Below are 20,803 nucleotides of genomic sequence, written 5' to 3'. Positions count from 1 at the left end.
CTTACCTCAGCCTCCTTAGTAGCTGGGATTACAGGAGTATGCCACTCAGCCTAGCTGGGTTCAGGATTCTTGAAATACTCGTCTTAGTCTCTATAAAGACTGTAAGCAGCTTTTCACTATCTTGATTTTCTAGTGATACAGATGAGAAGTTCAGTGAATAGGATTTTTTTTCTTTTGTGAATAATAACCCGTTGTCTCTGGAGGTTTCTGAATTTTTTTGTTCTTGCTTAGAGTTTCACCATAATATGCTAAGGTATATTTTTTTGGAGGGTACCAGGGATTGAACTCAGGGGCACTCGACCACTGAGCCACAACCCCAGCCCTATTTTGTATTTTATTGAGAGACAGGGTCTCACTGAGTTGCTAAGTGCCTCGCTGTTGCTGAGGCTGGTCCTCCTGTCTCAGCCTCCCAAGCCGCTGGGATTACAGGCATGTGCCACCGCACCCAGTCAGTATCTTTTTAAAGTAACCCTGCTGGGCACTTGATGAGCTTAAATCTTTCTTAAAGGACATTGTATTGCTTTCCTTCTTTCTGTTTCTAGTCTCCTTACTTTATAGAAGGAGAAACTGAAACCAAACCCAGAAAGATGAAATGTCTTGCCTATAATCATATAGTTATGATTGAACCTCAAGATAACTTGACTCTTTGAACTAAAATTTTATTGTATTAATATTGCTTCAGTGAGTGGGCCATTTTGAATAATTTGGAAAGTTTTTAGTGAAACAGGAATTTTGGAAAGGGTTCATGGGGAGGTGAACAAGGAAGAAAAGATAATAAAATTCATTACAATTAAAATATAGCCACGTCCAGGTGTGGTGGCACACGCCTGTAATCCCAGTGGCTCCAAAGCTTGAGATAGGAGGAACGAGAATTCAAAGCCAGCCTCAGCAACAGTGAGGTGGTAAGCAACTCAGTGAGACCCTGTTTCTAAATAAAATATAAATTAGGGCTGGGGATGTGGCTCAATGGTTGAGTGCCCCTGAGTTTATTATTGGTAACCCCCCCCCCCCCAAAAAAAAATGTGGCTAGGACTGAGGATGTAATTCAGTGGTAGAGCACCTGCTTGGCATGCATGAGGCCTTGGGTGTGATCCCCATATTGAAGAAAAAAAGGAAAATCTGCCATTTTTGAAAGACTAAAAAGTTTATAAGTCCCTTACTATCACAATTAATGAGCTACCCCAAAGCTCTAAAACTGAATAAAACGAGAAAGTTGCTTAAGCACTCAGGGAATTAGATATTTAGTAGTCAGTCAGTGGATAAGAGTGGTCATGCCCTGTTATAAATATTGGAAAACATATAAATGGCATCTGAAGGCTGGCTTGGAGACAGACATCATAAACCATGTCTTATCACTGGTCTGGTTTCTGTTTTGAGTTCCATCCTGAGACCCTTTTCTGATGGGAACCACCTGTTCCTAGCTCTATTGATCTTTGGATTTCCCCAGCTCTACAGTACCTTTCAGTTTTGAAATGAAACCTACCTCAGAGGGTGAGGTCAAGTACCAAGAGGACTTTGACAGCTCACACCAGGTTGTTTTATTTTCCAGGGCTGTCTGGTATGTGTCTGCGTGAGCTGTGAGGCTCAGCAAACTGTGATAGAGAGTAATTGATGATGAATCAGCTATTGTGTAAGGCCTGGGCAGTGTCATTTCTTTGGGTGACCAGGAAAACATGAGGAAGTATGTTGTGTTTTATCCACAGAAAGTTGAAAGTTAAGAGCACAGTCCACCAGAGAGCTGCCTATGATCTCTCTGCCTTTGGTTCACTTAAGAAGGAGAAGCTTTATCTCAGCTGCTTCTTTGTTCATTTGTAGAATCTACTCACCTCCTTTTTATTCAAGCCTCTAGCCTCCTCTTGCTGCTCCATCTATAGTAATCCTTTATAGTGTGCTTCCTAGAATTGCTGCTTTGTGAAGTGACTCCTTTAGATACCCTTCCTTCCAACTTGGCTCTTCACAAAATACAGCTTGTCTTGCTCCCTTTGCTGTAAACCTGGTTTCCACCAGATTACAGCACTTCACTTGGAATCTTTACAAATAGAACTAGCTCACCCTTTAATTCACCCTTAAATGACTTTGCCTGATTGTCCTCATCCCCATTTCCCAGCACTTGGGAGCTGCTTTTAGACCTTCAAATATCTTTTCCCCGTTGAGATTTCTACCTGATCCTTGTGATCCTTGTTCTTTCTTTTCTTTTCTTTTTTTTTTTTTTTGTACCAAGGATTGAAGGATTGAAGCCAAGGGTGCTTAAACACTGAGCCACATCCCCATCCTTTTACATATTTTATTTAGAGACAGGCAGGTCTCTCTGAGTTGCTTAAGGCCTTGCTAAGTTGCTGAGGTTGGCTTTGACCTCCCTTTCTAGGCCTGTGGCCCTACTTGGGGGTTCGGTGGCTAGGACTGACCTGGGGCCAAGGATTCAGAATAGAGTGTGGAATTAGGGGGATTGGTGTTAGCATTTTCAGATTTGGGCAGATAGGAAGCCGGAAGATGTGAACATGAAGACTAGTGGAGTGTGGGAGGGACAAACAGAAGATATCTTTTATAGGCTTCCTCTTTTGCCCATTCTGTTTTGGAAAAATAAAAAAAAAAAATTTTTTTTAACTTAGAGAAAAAAGGGTGATTACTAAAAAACAAAAAATCCCCAAAAGGGTAATTGCTGTTTGGGGTTGGGGGTATGGCTCGGTGGTAAAAGGAGTGCTTGCCTAGCGCTCAAGTCTTATTGCATATCTGCAATCCCAGTTGCTCAGGAAGCTGAAGCAGGAGGATCACATATTTGAGGCTAGCCTCTCCAATTTAGCAAAGCCCTAAGCAAGTTAGTGAGACCCTGTCTCAAAAAACAGGAAAAAAGTGGGGGCTGGGGCTGGGGATATAGCTCAGTGGGAAAACACCTCTGGGTTCAAAGAAACAAACAAAAAGGCCCTGGATTTGATCCCCAGCACTACAAAAAACAAACAAACAAACAAAAAAACCACCAGAAAAATACATACACACACACACACAAAGTATAATTTAGAAAGAATATGGCAAGTTATCTTTTTAAAAAGTCAAAATATTGTAAACATATATATATATATATATGTTTTTTGTTTGTTTGTTTTGGCACTAGGGATTTAACCCAGGGACCCTTTACCACTAAGCTATATCTCCAGTCCTTTTTATTTTTTATTTTGAGACAGGGTCTCCTAAATTGTTGAGGTTGACTTTGAATTTGGGATCCTCCTTCCTCAGCCTACTGGAGTTGCTAGGATTACAGGCATGTACCATTGTGCCCAGCTGTAGAAAATATTTTGACTACTCCCCCCATCTCAATTATTTTTATAGTCCTTAGTGGTAACACACTGGTGTTTTAGAATGAAACTTTCAGACTACTTTTTTCCCATGAGTTTATATCCATTTGTATGAAGTGCATTTTGGTGATTTATTTACACAAATATTATTACATTTTATGTATCATTCTGGTGTTTCCTGCTTTGTTTTTTTTTAAAATTTTTTTTAGTTGTAGATGGATATAATATCTATTTTTGTGTGGTGCTAAGGATCTAACCCAGTGCCTCACAGCGCAAGGCAACTGCTCTACCACTGAGCTGCAGCCCCAGCCCCTCCTTTTTTGTTTTAAGAATGTGCCTTGCCAGTATTCCATATTAGTACATAAAGATACATTTCATTCTTTTTAAAAAAATATTTATTTTTTTAGTTGTAGTTGGACACAATACCTTTATTTTATTTATTTTTATGTGGTGCTGAGGATTGAACCATGTACTATGCGAGCACTCTACTGCTGAGCCACAACCCCAGCCCCACATCTCATTCTTTTTGGCTTCTGTATAGTGTTCCATAGACTGGCTAATAACTTTTTTTTTTTTTTTTGTACCCAGGGATTGAACCCATGGGTAGTTAGCCACTGAGCCACATTCCTAGCCCTTTTTATTTTTTTTTATTTTGAAATAGGACCTTGCCAAGTTGTTGAGGCTGGCTTTGAACTTACAAACTTTCTGCCTCAGCCTTCTAAACTGCTGGGATTACAGACATGCACCACCACACCTGGCAATATTTAACTCTTCTATTGAGGGAGATAAGATATTTCTAGTTTTTTAATATAATAAATGATTCTTGTTTTAAATGTTGGCATTCTGCTGTTAGGCCTTTTCCACCGCCCTGTGCTTTTCCTCGTACTTACTCTGGGTGATCTCAGCCTCTTTGACAGTTTGTTACCATCTACATGTGGATGATTCCCAAATCTCCAGCCCAGATCTTTCTCCAGACCAGAATATCCAACGGCTTAATGGAAAACTCCACTGGAATGTCTTTTATTCATGACAAAACACAGTCTCCTGCTTTGTCCCACTTGTTGTTTCTCCAATGCCCTATCATATACATTGTAATTTAGCATGTAATGACTGAAGCCCAAAACCTAGTAGGGATGGATAGTTCTTCTTTCTTTCCCACATCTGATGACCAGTTAGTCACTAGGACTTGTCTTCCTTCCATCCTCAGATTTTTATTTTCTTTTTTTCCTAAGCACTAGGAATTGAATCCAGGGCCCATTATTGCTGAGCTACATCCCCAGCTTTTTTTTTTTTTTTTTGATATAGAGCCTTGCTAAGTTGCCCAGGCTGGTCTCAAACTTGAAATGCTCCTGCCTCAGACTCCTGAGTTGCCGGGATTATAGGCATGTACCACCATACCCAGCTCTTCAATGTTTCTTTTTTTTTTTTTTTTTAATTTATTTTTTATTAGTGCATTGTAATTATACATGATAGTGGGATTCATTATGCCATGTTTGTATATGTATATAACATAATTTTCTTAGGCTTCTTCCTTTTCCCTTCCTTGATATTTCTTGAATCTAGTCATTTTCATTTTTCATTGCTACTACCCTATACCTGGGTTTCCTAATTTAAAAAACCATATTGTGAGCATTTAAATGAAAAAGAAATCTATCTATCTATCATTCTACTTACTTGAATATCTATCTATCTCTATATATCCCTACCTCCATTCCATTCTCCACACTGTAATAATCTTTATAAAATGTAAGGATGATTATGGAGTTATTCCTCTGCCTAAAAATAGTTCAGTGATATATCTGTTAGGCTTTTGTTCATGTTATCTCCACCTAGAATCCTTTCCTATTTGATTTTTGAAAGGCTGGCTTCCTTTTATTGCGATACCGGCTTTTAAGATAGATGCTGATGGCATATGCTTGTAATCTCAGTGATTTAGGAGGTTGAGGCAGGAGGATCACAAGTTCAAGGTCAGTCTCAGCAGTTTAGTGAGACTCTCAGCATCTTGGACTCTGTATTTCAAAATAAAAGGGACTAGAATGCTCAGTGGAAAATTGTCCCTGGGTTCAATCCCGTACCCCATAGCCCTACCAAAAAAAGAAAGAGAGAGATATACAAGCTTTTAAATGTCATCTCTTCTGAGAGGCATTCCTCAGACTGATTAATAATTTTAAAAGTAGTCACCAGATATTTTCTATTCCATTATCTTATTCTTTGAGTAATACTTAGTACTATCTGATATTTTTCTGATTTATTTGCATATTTGTTTATAGTATTCTTTAATTAGAATTTGGCCCTTTTTATTGTCATTCTACTTACTTGATCACCTTTGGTAATTCCAGTGTTTGCCAGGATGAATTTCTAACATGCTTGACTTGAATCATCTAATGTGCTTGTGTTTAGTTTCCAAATCATGTTCATGAAACTAGAGTAAACCTGACAGGGGACTTGCCCATGAAAGGGACATGTATGCTTAGGATGAAATGGAGAACCAGTGTAGGAAGATTGTTAACTCAGGTAGGAAGATTGGCTGAAGACAGAATAACTGAGAGTGGAACAAAATTGTAAGCAAGGTGAGAAGCAAAAGGCCTGAGGGATAAGGTGAGGCAAAGATGAAACAGGAAGCTGAACCATTAGGTCAGAAACCTAGAGAATCAGGATAGTGTAAGCAGGGACAGGGCCAGCAGTTCAGGATTAGGGTCATAAATCAACTTGGGGACTACTTAAATCATCTTTTAGTAGTCTTACCTTTTTCATCTAGAAACAGCTTTTGAATTATCAGGTCATTGACCTACAAGTGTTTGAGTGAGATTGCATATTCTTTTCTTTGTATTTTATTTGCTATTTATTTTAAAATCAAAGTCTACCTTACCTATCCTCCCTCAGATTCTGCTACCAGATTCTGTTACCAGATTCTGTTTTGTATTCCTTTAAATATATCAGGTTCAACTATCTCTGAAATAAGTTTCTTATATGAAAGCCTGAAGCAGTCCTGGAGTTCCATTCAGGTAGGATGAAAGGAGGGAGCACTCCTCAGACCATCTCTTCCCACTGAACCAGGCATAGGAGCTCAGCAGCCTCAGGAGTTCAAGACTCTGTTGAGACTGAATCTGGAATTTTGGGAGGGTCATAAGAGTTTAGACTATAGGAAGGAATTCTATCAATGAAGCATAGTCAGAATTAGTAGAAGACTGAGTAGATATGTGTAGATGGCAGGATCTAAGGGTGTGGAGTAGATTTCAAGATTTCTGATCTGGAATGGTCCTCAAATTAGGCAATGTTAGAGGCTCTGATATACCAAGTAGAGAGTCATTAGTAGTACTAGTTTTTAGCCCTTAGATGTTTTTTGTATTTTACTGTGTAGCCTAGAGCTCTTCTATATGCTGAGAAGGAGTCATGAGAGTAGAAACAGTACTAACTGAGAGCAGAAGTAGTTTCTCTCTCTCTCTCTCTCTCTCTCTCTCTCTCTCTTTTTTTTTTTTGGTACCAGAGATTGAACCCAGGGGTGTTTAACCACTGAATCACATCCCCGGCTCTTTTTATTTTGAGACAGGGTCTTGTAAGTTGCTTAGGCTGGCCTTGAACTTGTGATCTTCCTGCCTCAGTCTCTGTAGTCACTGGAATTACAGGCATACACCACTACACTCAACGAACAGTTTCTCTTTTGAAGGTTAGATGGAGTGGTTGTGTGTGCAGAGTGGATAGTCTATGGCCAGTCACCTGGCCTGTGTAAGGCAAGACATCTACACTCCCCTTCTAGGGCTCTGTTGGGAAAATTAGGCTAAGAGTCAGCAATCGTGACCATTGTTCATGATTTCCCCATGTATTCCTGGTCTTTGCTTACCCCACTGCTCTAAGCTCCAGGCTCTGATGTTCTGCCTTCTCTTTTATGGTTTAAGGCCTTCAAATTGCATATTCATTCTGAATTCTCCTTCTAGATTATTCACTCCATACCCAGCTTGGCTTTGCCCCTATATCATCCCCTAATTTTGACATTGCTATCCAGGTTTAAGTAAGGGCCTTCCTCCATTAACCCTGTTCCTAGAGCTATTATTTTTAAACTTTAATGTGTAGAAATTACCCATGGAGTCAAGTGGGAGCCTGGATACTTGTTTAAAACAGACTCCTGTTCTCTTCCTAGATATTCTGATTCATTAGATGTGAAATGGTGACCAGGAATCTAGTTTGATCATCTTCCAGGCTGATTCTGACCCTTGACAGAGGTCCCTGTCAGCTCCTCATCCCTAAAAGAGCAAGAAGAGAATTTGAATCCTTTATTTGGGTTTTAAGATCCTAGAACCATAGTCTTGTTGCCTGTCATGCAATGATGACAGTGTCTTATATTCTGTCCCTCCATCTCCTATGAGAGTGCCAGAACATGAGACACCGTAGGAACAGAGCCCAGATGAGGTGGAAGACCTTAATATCTCTCCAATTGCAGATCAGTATCTTTGGGGTTTATAGAGAACTTTGGCACTGGACTTAGAGAAAGTAGGTTAATGTAGACCCTGAGGCTGCCAGTCACACTTCAGATTTGCCTCTGGAGTTCTTCTCATTTTTATTTACATTGACTGTGCTCTGACATTGGTTTTCCTTATCTAACCTTGAAGCTGCCCTCACTCTCCATTGTGGCCATCTTCTATACTGCTTCCATCCATCTTTCTATGGACAACTTGATGTTATCTTTCTCCTTTAAAATCTTCTGTTACATCCCTATTACCTGTATACTCAAGTCCAAATGTATCAGGTTGGAATAAACAATCATGAACAATTTGGCCCAAATTGTCTGAAGATCTGCAATATCTTATGTTTCTCCAATCTCATTCCAGGCTACTCTCCTCCTTCCTTACTCCTACCTTCACTTGCTTACAGTCGCTTGATCATTTTTCCAGCTATTTCTGGCCTCAGGGCCTTTGCAATACCATATGGCCTCTGCCTGGAATACTTTTTACCTTGTACTTTATCTCATTAACTATCCTTTCACTTACCATGTCAACTAATATTAGTATTTGTATAAAAAAGAGGGCAACTTTGTATATCTGTATAATCTCCTCTTAGAGATCTTTTTTGGCCACTGTATATCAAGAAACTATCTTAGTCCTCCATTGGCTTTAGTCAGATCACTTAATGCTATTTACCTGTTTGTCTTTCTCTCCTTTTAGATTATAAGCTCCATGAGGGCAGGGGTCTTCTTGTTCATGATTGTATTTTCAGTACCTTTTGCATAAAGCCACTCAATAAGTCCTTGTTGACTAATCCATATTTTTGTTTTCTTTTTAGTATCTGTTTTGCTGCATTGTGGCTCTGCACAGCTCTTGCCCTTTGCATAAGCTGTTGCCTGTCCCAGAAACACCCTTTCTCTTATTAACTTGTCAGATTGCTTCTTGTCCTCTACTGTTTCTTTAAGCATTTTTTTGACCTTCCCAGGTTGTGCTGGTTCAACAGAGACAGTATTTTGTTCCTCTTGAATAGGTTTTCTCACCCTGTGTTGTGATTTTGCCTATGTGAAAGATAGGTGGTATTGCCAGTTTTATAGGTGACCAACTGGAGGCTCTGAGAGATTAATTAACTTGAAAATAGGAAATCTGATAATTTGAACCCTGAGAAGCCCTATTCTACTTCACTATGCTCCCTCCAAAAAAAAAAAAAAAAAATCAGCAGATATAGAAACACTGAAGTCAAAGGGGTGCTTATTATTATTATTAGTTAGGTAACACTACTGTGTATGCTCTTTAAAGTATCCTGAGAGTTAAACACAGTAAAATAAGTAATATTGATAAGCCATTAGTAGGGATAATAGAGAAAAAGGGTGACTGTAGTGTTCAAAGGATGATGTATATTTCATGTATTTTCTTGGTCATATCCTTGGTGACTTTTTTTTTTGGCTACTGGGATTGAATCCAGGGTTGCTTTACCATGGAGCTACCACCCCAGCCCTTTTCATTTTTTATTTTGAGACAGGGTCTTGCTAAGTTGCTGTGGCTGGCCTTGAACTTGTGGTCCTCCTGCCTCAACCTCCCGAGTCGCTGGAATTATAGGTATGCACAACTGCGCCCAGTTCTCCTTAGTGTCTTCTTGTGATTCTGAGAAAACTAACCTACAGCTTGGTAGAAATGATGTGGAGCACTATTAAATTCAAACCAAAGCAGTTATCAATAATTAACTCATGATTTCTTAGAGGATATATGAAGAATGACGTCTGAACATTTTTTTTTTTTGAGGGGAACAATGTGTAGAGAGCCATCAGTACATTTTGCTTAAAAATATATGGGCTAGGGGTGTAGCTTAGTGGTAGAGTGCTTATCTGGCTTGTGTGAGGCCAGATAACAGCAATAACAACAGCAACAAAACATTGATAAAAACTAGTTGAATAAATTATAATGGATATGTTAGCTTTCATTGCTGGGACAAATTAGTTGAGAAAATCAATTTAAATAAAGAAAGATTTATTTTGGCTCATGGTCTCAGAGGTTTCTGCCCCTGTTTGGCTGGCTCCATTGTTTTTGGGCCTGTGGTGAAGCAGTACATCATACTGAGGAGGGTGTGGTGGAACACAGTCACTCACCTCATGGTAACCAGGAAGCAGAGAGAGGGAAAGGGGCTATGGACAGGATATAGTCTCTAAGGGCATGCCCCTAAGGGCTCTGAACCAACTGGATTCTATCTCCTACAGTTTCTACCCCTTCCCAATAGTCTATTTAGCTTTGAATACTCAGTGAATTAATTCGTTGATGAGGTCAGAGTCCTCATGATCCAATCAGTTCCCATAATTCCCAGTTTTGAACAGTGCTGCATTAAGAATAAGTCTTCATAGGCTGGGGATGTGGCTCAAGCGGTAGCGCGCTCACCTGGCATGCCTGTGGCCCCGGGTTCGATCCTCAGCACCACATACAAACAAAGATGTTGTGTCTGCTGAAAACTAAAAAATAAATATTAAAAAAATTCTCTCTCTCTCTCTCTTTAAAAAAAAAAAAAAAGAATAAGTCTTCAACACATGAACTGTTGGGACATTCCAGCTCCAAACCATAAAGGTGGTTATTGCTGTATTATGTAGCTATCAAAAAGAATGATACAAATACATACTGGTGTGGAGACCTATTATTAAGAGATAACTAGAGAGAGGTACATAATAGTATTTATGGTTATTGTGCTAGTATTACTATTCATATGAGAAAAAAGGGCAAATTTATATACCTATTACATACCCAGACTAAAAAAAATTGGGGAATTTTGATTGATTTTGAAACTTAAGATAACCTGTGTACAACAGAGTATCACACTATTTTTCTTGCTCTTCCTACCATTTGTTTTATTAGCATCTTTATTCTTCCTGTTCCATTCAATAGAAATCTTGGAACCCCCCTGCCCCCACACACACACCCCTGCACTTTTGAGGTATTGGGGATTGAACCTTAGGGCCTTACACATGCTAGACAGGTGCTATACTGCTGAGCCGCATCCTCAGTCCTTTTTGAATTGGATTGGATTGAATTGAATTTATTTATTTTGGTGCTGGGTATTGAACCTAGGGGCACTTAACCATAGAGCCACATCCCCAACCCTTTTTATTTTTTGAGACAGGATTTTACTAAGTTGCTTAGGGTCTTGCTAAGTTGTGGAGACTGACCTTGAGCTTGATATTTTTCTGCTTTAGCCTCCCAAGTCACTGGGATTACAGGTGTGCATAAACCACGCACTTGGCTAGGAGCAATCCTTTTTAAAAAAAATGTGTATGTATGTTGCTTTTGATTTCCCAAATGGAGTAAGTTCTCAAAGGAAGGAGGCATCTCTTAAGATTTTATCCTATAGTGAGTAGCATAATATTTGCTTATTAAACATTCAACAAAGATGAGAAAGAAAGACTCTTCTATAAAAGGAATGATTGTTTTTTTCTGACACATCTTGCATACTTCTCTAGCAGGTTGTTTCTTCTCTTTGACAGACTTAAGTGTGTTGGGGGCTTGGGGAGTGGGGGAGGGGTGGGGAGAGAGGAAAGTAGGGGATGAGGAGAGGAAGGAGAGAAAGAAAGAGAAAATGAATTTGTGAATGTTTCCTGCTGAAAGCCCAGGAAAGCAGCAGAAGACAGATTGGGGCCTAAAGTCTCTGGTCAAATAGTATGTAGTTTGAGACTTCTGTGTCATAGCCCTAGGAGAACCTCAAATTTCCATCCTCTTTCTAGTATCAGGCCTGGATATTTAATCAGGTTAGCAGGTCAGCTGAACCTGAATGTTCCTTTGACGTCTTAAATTCAATAGCACATAGTAGGAATATGATAAAAAGTAATTATGATCAAAAGTGATTTTTTTAATATTTATTTTTTAGTTTTAGGTGGATACAATATATTTATTTATTTGTTTGTTTGTTTGTTTGTTTATTTATTTATTTAGTCAGTCAGTCAGTCAGGGATTAAACCCAGAGATACTTTACTGAGCTACATCCCCAGCCCATTTGTATTTTATCTTTTCAGGGTCTCACTAAATTGCTTAGGGCCTCACTGAGTTGCTGAGGCTGGTTTTGAACTTGAGATCCTCCTGCCTTAGACTCCTAAGTTGTTGGTGTTATAGGTGTGGGCCACTGTACCTGGCTCCTCCATCCCTCTTGTATCCCCTTTTCACCCTGTGAGTGACCTGGCTTCTGGAAAGAAGAGGGAAAGGATGAGGGAGGATGGGGAAAGTTAAAGAACTTGGGAGGGTGTGTAGATGTGCTCTCCTTATTCTTTTTTATTTATTTATTTATTTTTAAAATTTTTTTAAACATTTTTTTAGAGAGAGAGATAGAGAGAGAGAGAGAGATAGAATTTTTTAGTATTTTTTTTAGTTATCGGCGGACACAACATCTTTGTTTGTATGTGGTGCTGAGGATCGAACCCGGGCCGCACGCATTCCAGGTGACGTGCTACCGCTTGAGCCACATCCCCAGCCCCTCCTTATATTCTTTCTGGAACAAAGTATGGGGAAGAAGATATGTAAGTGGGTGGGAGAACATACACACTACCTGTACCACTTTCCTAGCACTTAATCTGAACCCTTGTTTATTATTAACCATCTCTTTATGTGCTAATCCTCTCTCACAGAGTATAAGCATGTATATGTGTAAAATTTTTTTTTTTTTTTTGTATTGGGGATTGAACGTAGCGGGTGCTTTCTTTACCATTGAGCTACATTCCCAGGCTTTTTTTTTTTTTTTTTTGAGACAGGGTCTCACTAAGTTGCTTAGGGCCTTAGCCTTTTGAATTGCTGGGAGAGAGAGAAAAAAATAAAAAAGAGAGGAAAAAAAAAAAAAAGAAAGTAGCACATGACTTTCTATAGTTTTAATCACACTGGGCATTGCAGGGTTTTTTTTGGTACTAGGTATTGAACCCAGGGCACTCAACCATTGAGTTACGTCCCCAGCTCTTTTTTATATTTTATTTTGAAACAGGGTCTTGCTAAGTTGCTTAGGGCCTTGCTAAGTTCCTGAGGCTGGCTTTGAACACACTATCCTCCCGCCTCAGACTCCCGAGCTGCTGGAATTACAGGTGTGCACCACCATGGCTGACTGGCATTGTGTTTTTTGTCTTATCCATCCTACAGGTGATATATCTTATCCGTCTAACAGGTCACATGATAGTCAAGAGTAAAGAAGGTGTCTTTGGAACTAGCTTCTTATAGCCTGAATTCTGACTCAACCGCTTGTTGTGTGACCAAGTCATTTACCTTCCTCTGTCTGAGTTTCATCTTTAGTAAAGTAGGGATGATAATAGCACCTATTTTAAAGGATTATTATAAGGAATAAATCAGTTCAATTAAAATGTTTAGAATATCAACTGGGGTATAACACTCAATAAATATGATTTAATTTGTATTTTTTGAATATAAAAGATTGAACATCTTTACAAATATATTTTGGATTTTGTATTTTTCTCTTTGACTTATTCATGTCCTTTGAACATTTTTCCAATGATTTTTTTCTTTCTTTCTTTCTTCCTTTTATTCCCCCCCCCCCCCCCCCTGCTGGAGGTGGAACCCAGGGTAGTACTGTAGTAAACCTGTTTTGCTTTGTCTTTGTCCTCATCATCTCTTTTCAGAACTCTAGTTCCATTCTTTAACTCAAGATGGAGGTAAGGTGATTCTTATATAACAGAGCACTTACATGTCCTGTTGGCAGCTGCTGCCTGACAGAAACAATAATGACGGGTGATTAACCTTTACATAGAATGCATTATAGCATAGTCTGGAGCACTGACACACATAAGCCCCCTATTATGAGTTTGATGCTCTGTTAGGTCCATTCCCCCAAAATTCATATACACATCCAGAACCTCTGAATGTGATCTTATTTGGAAATAGGGTTTTTGCAGATATAATCAAGTTTCAGATGATCCTATTGGCAGATCCTAATCCAATGACTTTCTAAGGAGAGAGAGAGATACAGATGGTCACATGACAGTGGAGGCAGAGGTTAGAGTTATGCTGCTATAAGCTCAGGAATGGCTTTGCACTCCAAGGATTGCCAGCAACCACCAGAAACTAGAGACGGCAAGGAAGAACTCCTTAGAGCTTTAAGAGGGAGTGTGGGCCTATTGACACCTTAATTTCAGACTTGTAGCTTCCAGAACTGTGAGATAACAAATTTCTGTTTTAAGCCATCCAATTCATGTCAATTTGTTGTAGCAGACCTAAGGAACTAATATATGCTGTTACCATCATCTCCATGTTCAGATAAAGAAAACAGAAACCCAAAGAGGTGAGGTACTTTGAGATCTCTGTAGATACTGCTCTGATTCTCTGGCTCCTGCTGATGCTCTTGTTGGCTTTCCACCTTCCCCAACTTCTGGCAGTGCCAGAACTGAGCTCCTGATATGTCTCCCTTGTCTAACGTATCAGGCCATAGCCTTTCACCAGTTCTTACCCACTTCATATTGTAGTGCAGAAACTCATTTCAAGAGACTTCTGATGGTATCCTGACCATTATAATCAGTCTCTTTTTCACAGCTTTCCTCCTTTTTAAATTATTTTTCATGCAGTCAGAGACCTGATGTGACAAGATTGGGGATATCCCTCAGCTGATTCTGGCCATTGTTTTTATGATTCCTGCTTCTGGCCAGTTGTATCTTTTAGAATTTCTGTTCTGATAGCTCAGATTTTGTGTTTTTATTTAAAGTTTTCAGGATCTCACAGCTTTCAGAACATGGCTATGAGCAGAAAAGGAGCAACTGTGTGGCTGCACCAGCTGTGAGGGGCATCAGTCATCATGTTATTGATGAACTCAACCCATCACAGTGGTTCTTTCCCTTGCACATAGGAAGTGAGGGGTGGAAGTCATTCTCTGAACCAGCTCATCTTGAATAGCTCCTTGACTGCTTATGGACTCTTCTGCTGCCATCTCATTGCTGGCTGAGGAATCTTGTTTTGCAGTATAGACCTTTGGCTGTGGATCCTGTTTTTATTCTCAGCTACTCTCACTAGACTGTGAGCTCCAGGAATATGGGAACCATATCTGTTTAGTTCGTTACTCAGGATAATCAAAGACCTGGCACTTACTAGCCCCTCAGGAAGTGTTTGCTGAATGAAGAAATGAATATTGACCTTGAAGTTTCAGACTCTTGGTTTTTCTTCCCTCTTCCTGAAGCAAAGGGCCAAATTAAGAACTTTAAAGTTTAAAGCATTTGAGTCCTTAGTGTATATATCAAAATCAGTATTGAATGCAAAAAAGTATAAGGAAATACAGCAAAGAATTAGGAAGATGTAGTAAAATTCTGATTTTTATTGTAGTGACTACTTTGATAAATATAAAATAATTTAAGGGCTGGGGTTGTGGCTCAAATGGTAGAATGCTTGCCTAGCATGTGTGAGGCACTGGGTTTGATCCTCAGCACCACATAAAAATAAAATAAAGATATGGTGTCCACCTAAAACTAAATATAAACATTTAAAAAAATAATTTAAAATATTTGTTGTCATAGTCTCTGCCAGTTTCCTAAACACATACTGTTGGGTAATCCTGCCTGGACCAGTCCCTTCCTCACCTAGACTTCACTTTCAGTTCTTTATACCACCTGCTGAAGCTGCCAGCCAGCCTTTTCCACCCACAAGAGATGTCTGGCTCCTGAGAACCCAGTCTGGCTGGTATTCCTGGCTCCCCAGGGGCTTTCCAGGAAAGTCAAGTTGAATATACACACAAAAATGCTAAAGAATACCTGGCAATGAGAATTCCTATGCTGAATGGTGATTTATAGTGAGCATAGCACATTGTGCCAGGTGATTATACTAAGGCTGATTTTAGCATAATAATCTGCTTCTGTGATCCTGTATATGGTAAGCCTAGAAATTACTCTGTGATCCTTCTTTCTGGATCATGGCGAGAGAAATTAGGATGCAGGTCCTTTCTACTTCCTGTGTTAATCGGTGCTTCATTGAGACCATTTTGAAAGGAAAAGAAAAATGTGATGTTGGAAATGGGGCCCAGGCCTCCCATAGACTGTTCCAAGGCTCTGACTATCCTCAAATTCTATTGCTTGATTCCAAAGAGTTTAAAATAGTGTTGGAAACCTCCTAGGAAAAAAAGTATCACTATAACTTCCTGGCTAAGGAAGTGGTGTGTGCTGGCTATAGCAGGAGGGGCAGCTAAGGCTCCCAAGTTCTATTCTGGACCTGTTACTGATTTGAGGTATGACAGCAATCCGAGCTGACATTCTGTAGATCTGATTTCTCATCTTCATCTCAGAGAGTCATGAAGGCTGTGTTCCCAAGGAAAGAGGTGACACTGTAGTCTTTTTATCCTGTGGGAGAGTCTCACCATTATAATTCTTTCATTTGAATTTTTAAGTTCCTTTTTAAAATACAGAAACACCCCCACAGAGTTAATGTAGGAACCCAGCAATACTGTTTACATTGTACTTGAATTCATTTCACCATCAGACTTGCTTTCCTTTAACAGTGTGATAGGTCAGCTCTCATAAGAGATAGAATCTTGGGAACTTTGATAGGGATTAGGAAAGGAAAGGAAGGTTTGTATGGGGAACACTTCATGGCTTTGGACAGCCAGAGAATATCTTGAGGGCACCAGGTGCATAATGAACTAAATGGGGAAAAACAGATAGTTACCCCTTGAGAGTCAAGCATGTATTAGATGCTTTTCATGTATTTTCTTAATTATAATATGAACCAGTAAAAAATATCATCCTCATTTTTGTACATAGGCAAGTTGAACATTGAAGTTATATAACTTGCTCAAGGTCACACAACTAATAAAAGGCTGAGCTAGGTTTATTCCTTGTGTCTGTCCAGCTTCAAAGTCCATACTACTTTCTAGAGCTTTTCTGTCTCTTGTGAGATTTAGGAAAGGAGGATGAGGAAAGACAGGAAGATACTATCTTTCTCTACCTCACAATTTTGCTTGGAGTGATCCTTTTAGCCAGAGGATCCTGTTTATAGAATACTAGGCTCTATATATAGAAATGCTGCAACAACATATATGGGAATGATACCAATACGCTGTAGGGGAGGATTAAAAAAGCCTTTGTTCTTTACCTCTACATTTTCAGTGTAGCCCACAAGTCAAAAATAACCATGGGTAACTGGCTTACTGCTTAAGTGGCTCCATCCTGTCCTCCACATGAAATCTGATGTGTCTCAAGGAGTAAGCTGTGATGGGTAAGAGGTGAGGGTGTGGTATGCCTTCACTTGTGTGTTGAGCTGGTGACACCTGTTGTGTGTCTGTTACAATGAATTAGTACTGAGTAAACAAGAGGTATCTCTCTTTTGCCTTTCTAAGGGAGACCAGGTGGCAAAAAGTACTGGCCCTGATCCAGGGGATCCTGGTCTCTGGACTAGCAGAAGGGTGTCAGGTGATGGAATAAAAAGTCTGGTCTGTTAAGTGGTATAATTTCAGAGGTTCCAATAATGTGTCCTATCCCTCAAAGACTTGGCACAGCTGTTTGTTGTTGCTTGGAATTCCACAACTGAAATTTCTTCCTCTTGATTTAAATCTCTGAGACCCTATTGAATAGTGGTAGAGAGTATACTTAGCATGTCCAAGGCCCTGGGGGTTCAATTCCCAGCAAACACACACACATCCCTCCAGGAAGGGATTTGATGATAAAGCATCTTGGTCATATAAATGAAAGTGTAAAGGAGTTTGTGAAGTTGATTCTGAGAACTAGACTAAGGAAGGAGTAGAGAAGAGAGGACACTGCCCACCTAGTTGTAGAAACAGAAAAAAGTCACAATGAAATTGAGGTAAAGGTGCTGAAAAGAGAAACTGACTCCCTAAAGAAACTATTTCCTTCATAGTTTTGTTTATAAAAAGACAAATAGCTAGCTTGGCATAGTGGCTTACATCTGTAATCACAGTGATTTAGGAGGTTGAGGCAGGGGTATTGCAAGTTTGAGACCAGCCTCAGCAACTTAGCAAGTCCCTAAGCAACCTAGCGAAACCCTGTCTCAAAAAAAAAAAAAAAAAAAAAAAAGCTGAGGTTGTGGCCTCAGTGGTACACTGTCCCTGGGTTTAGTTTCTAGTACCAAGAAAACAAACAAACAAACAAAAAATAGGTGAGAATAGACTATGGTTCTTAACCCCAAAAGAGGGGATGCTGAGTAGAGAGATTTTCCCACCAGCATGCTATATTACAGACAGTGTTGTTTGGAGGGTAGTAACTAGGAGTGTAGAAGCTTTGGGTCTGTGGTTTGCTGTGATGTCTTTAGATGAGGTGGTCACAGATCTTAGGAAGAGGGAGGTACAGCTTCCCAGAAGTGATGCAACCTAGTGGCGCAAAAGAGGCCACCACTGACACCAAGGGCAGGGCACTTCCTCAGTGGCTGCTGGTCACAGACAACTTTTGCTCTGTTTCCCAGTGAGTTATGTTGTGATGGGACTTTGCTGGAAAACAACACAAGCCATGTCAACAGCAATGACAAAGCACTTGGAGTGTGTACACAAAGGTACAGTTCCTCCTTGCCCTACTAAATAGATCCAAAAACTTTTAAGGGTAGCCCTTATGATTCAGATATAGAAATTTTTTTTGGCCTGAGTTTCTCCATAGTCTTCCTAGTTGACTGGGCATCCACTTTCATTTTTCAGTGTTCTCAAATGGCCTTTATGATATGAATTCTCATGGCTTTTCCTTCCACAGGGAATTTTTTCTGGGGCAACTCAAATCCATATCCTTCTCAACTCCTCACAGTGTTGTTCATGGATTCCCTTCACCTGCAGGCTACAAATTCTACTCTGAACACAGTCCCATCTTAAGTCCAGAGCAACTTCTTTAGGTTTCATTCAGTTCTCTTGGATTTTAAGTCATTTCTTTTGGTACATTCTTTAGAGAGCTATCATGAAAATGACCTCTATTCTCTTCTCCCCAGTGTTTGATAAGATCTGGACCTCTTTTCTTAACAGAATCAGCTCAACTCTGTGGAAGTTTCTGGATATTCCACACCCCTTTGTCTCTTCCCAACCTTCACAGCCTTCTACACCAAATTAACTGGATCTGCTGATCACCAGTATTTTGAAACCAATGCCTGATTTTGGGGCATGTGTTCTGTGCCATAAATGATAGATCTCTGTCCACCCAGTCTCTGCCTCCTCTCCATCTTACTATTTTTGCCTTTTACCTAACAGTACCAGGCTTTGTCCAGCACCCTGCCTGGAACCCCAACCTTATCCAGGACTAAAATCCTGCTGTTGTCCCTCACCAGGGTCTGTGGCCTTTGCTTTTTTTTTTTTTTTTAAGAAAATGACATTTATTTATTTTATTTTTTTTAAAGAGAGAGAGAGAGAAAGAATTTTTTTTTAATATTTATAGTTATATTCGGCGGACACAACATCTTTGTTTGTATGTGGTGCTGAGGATCGAACCCGGACCGCACGCATGCCAGGTGAGCGCGCTACCGCTTGAGCCACATCCCCAGCCCTGGCCTTTGCTTTCCAGCCTTTCCTGGTCCAGGTAGCTTTTCTAATATTAAAGCCTTTTTCTTTTTTTTCCTCCTTCGAGGCTTCAGTAGGTAGAGTCCTTCCCATGCAGTGATCTCCTTCTACTGACCTCCTTGAACTCTGCCTACTGCTCATTGTGCTAACTGGATGTCATTCTGGTCTGTCTGGCTGCTCTTCTGGAACAAGGCTGTTAGCTTAGATGGACTTTTGTCCTGCTTTTCATGCTAGCTCTCCAGCTGCCTCCGCCTCAAAAAGAGCTTTTAATAAGCATTATACAACTCCAAAAGGGAGGGACTTGGACTGTGGCTTAGCGGTAGCGCACTTGCCTGGGATGTGTGAGGCACTGGGTTCCATTCTCAGCACCGCATAAAAATAAATAAAGGTCTATTAACAACTAAAAAAAAAAAAAGATTTAAATTAAAAAAAAAAAAAAGTCCAAAAGGGAAATGAGAATATAGCATTTTCCAAACTTATTTAACTAGAGAACTATTTTTTTTCTCCTGGAAAATATTTATTAGAATTTTACAGAATATGGCATTTGGTGGAAGATAGTTTTTGAAAGTGTGAGGCTTTGCCTGCAAAATGAACAGCAAATGAAATGATTCCAGATGAAAGTAATATGACAATCAGTGAAAAAATTCTTCGGGGGCAACAAATGCTCTCTTGTTACCTACACTTCTTCACCAGTTTCTCTGGAATCATACCATATATTAGACTACTTACTGCGCTTCTGCTTAGGCAGCTATGATCTAGAGTGGAGCTCTAAGGATTCTGCATTCTTTTTCCCATTTTGAATCCTTTCCTCCTTTTGTCTCCATTGAAATGGGAAGTGGTGAGTGAGGTGATACCATCATGGCTATAGATGTCATCAGTTCATGGATGCAAAGAAGGAGGGCTTCTCAAGGCTCCTTTACCCAGGTTTGACTTCTGTCAGGATTTCTCTAAAACACTCTGAGCAACTCTTCCTCCTACTTTGGAACTGTTTGTCTCAGCATCAGCCTTAAGTCTCAATGCTGTTTCAGGATTTTCACCTACACATGGAGATCAGTGCCAAGTAGCATGGAGCTCATTTTTATGGAATGGGTGATACATTTTATACTTTCAGTATTAAGTCCCTTTTCTTCTACATCTCATGGGCAGTATGGAATATAGTAGTATTTCTCAGTCCTTGAATGAAGATAGGTACTTGCTTTCTGAGTGGGGCAGTGTTACAAGTGGAGAGCCTTTTAAATCTACAGGATGGATGAGCAAGTGCCAGGAGTTGTAGCTGGCTCAGCTGGTAACTAAAGAGAAGCCTGCCACTTTCTCTGCATGCCATTTGCAGTATAGCTAGGAAAGGACCATTCGAAGCAAATAGAAATCTCTAGGACTCCTGATTTAAAAACTACTGGTCTTTTGAAGATCCTGATGTATATGTCTTTCCTTTCTTGAGTGAGATTGTTCTTTGGCTGATCTTAGATTGTTAACTGAGCTAATCCTAAAACAAAATAGATGGAAAGACTCAACTTTCATCTATACTTAGGTATGATGTTCTTTGAACATCTATCATGTAGTATCCTTTACCCACAAGGGGTGAAGAAGAGGCCTTGGGGCTTTGACCTGTAGTA

The 20,803-nt window shown here is 39.8% G+C and overlaps 1 long non-coding RNA gene across 22 annotated transcripts in view; it reads left to right on the top strand.

The window, feature by feature from the left end:
* LOC114091822 (uncharacterized) overlaps positions 1 to 20,803 on the top strand; it is a 56,447-nt gene that overhangs the window by 15,065 nt on the left and 20,579 nt on the right. For 12 of the 22 annotated variants that reach the window (XR_011704371.1, XR_011704375.1, XR_011704369.1 and 9 more), the window contains 3 exons: positions 9,249 to 9,325; positions 18,122 to 18,208; positions 19,069 to 19,141. The exons of 4 other annotated variants lie outside the window; for them this stretch is intronic. This is a non-coding gene — a long non-coding RNA (uncharacterized lncRNA). The remainder of the gene's footprint in view (positions 1 to 9,248; positions 9,326 to 18,121; positions 18,209 to 19,068; positions 19,142 to 20,803) is intronic. 6 more of the 22 variants (XR_011704364.1, XR_011704378.1, XR_011704363.1 and 3 more) reach the window with 3 other exon arrangements.

Source organism: Marmota flaviventris, chromosome 14 (genome assembly GCF_047511675.1).
Source record: "Marmota flaviventris isolate mMarFla1 chromosome 14, mMarFla1.hap1, whole genome shotgun sequence".
In the NCBI taxonomy this organism is placed as follows: Eukaryota; Metazoa; Chordata; class Mammalia; order Rodentia; family Sciuridae; genus Marmota; species Marmota flaviventris.
This window is presented reverse-complemented; position numbering and strand designations above follow the sequence as displayed.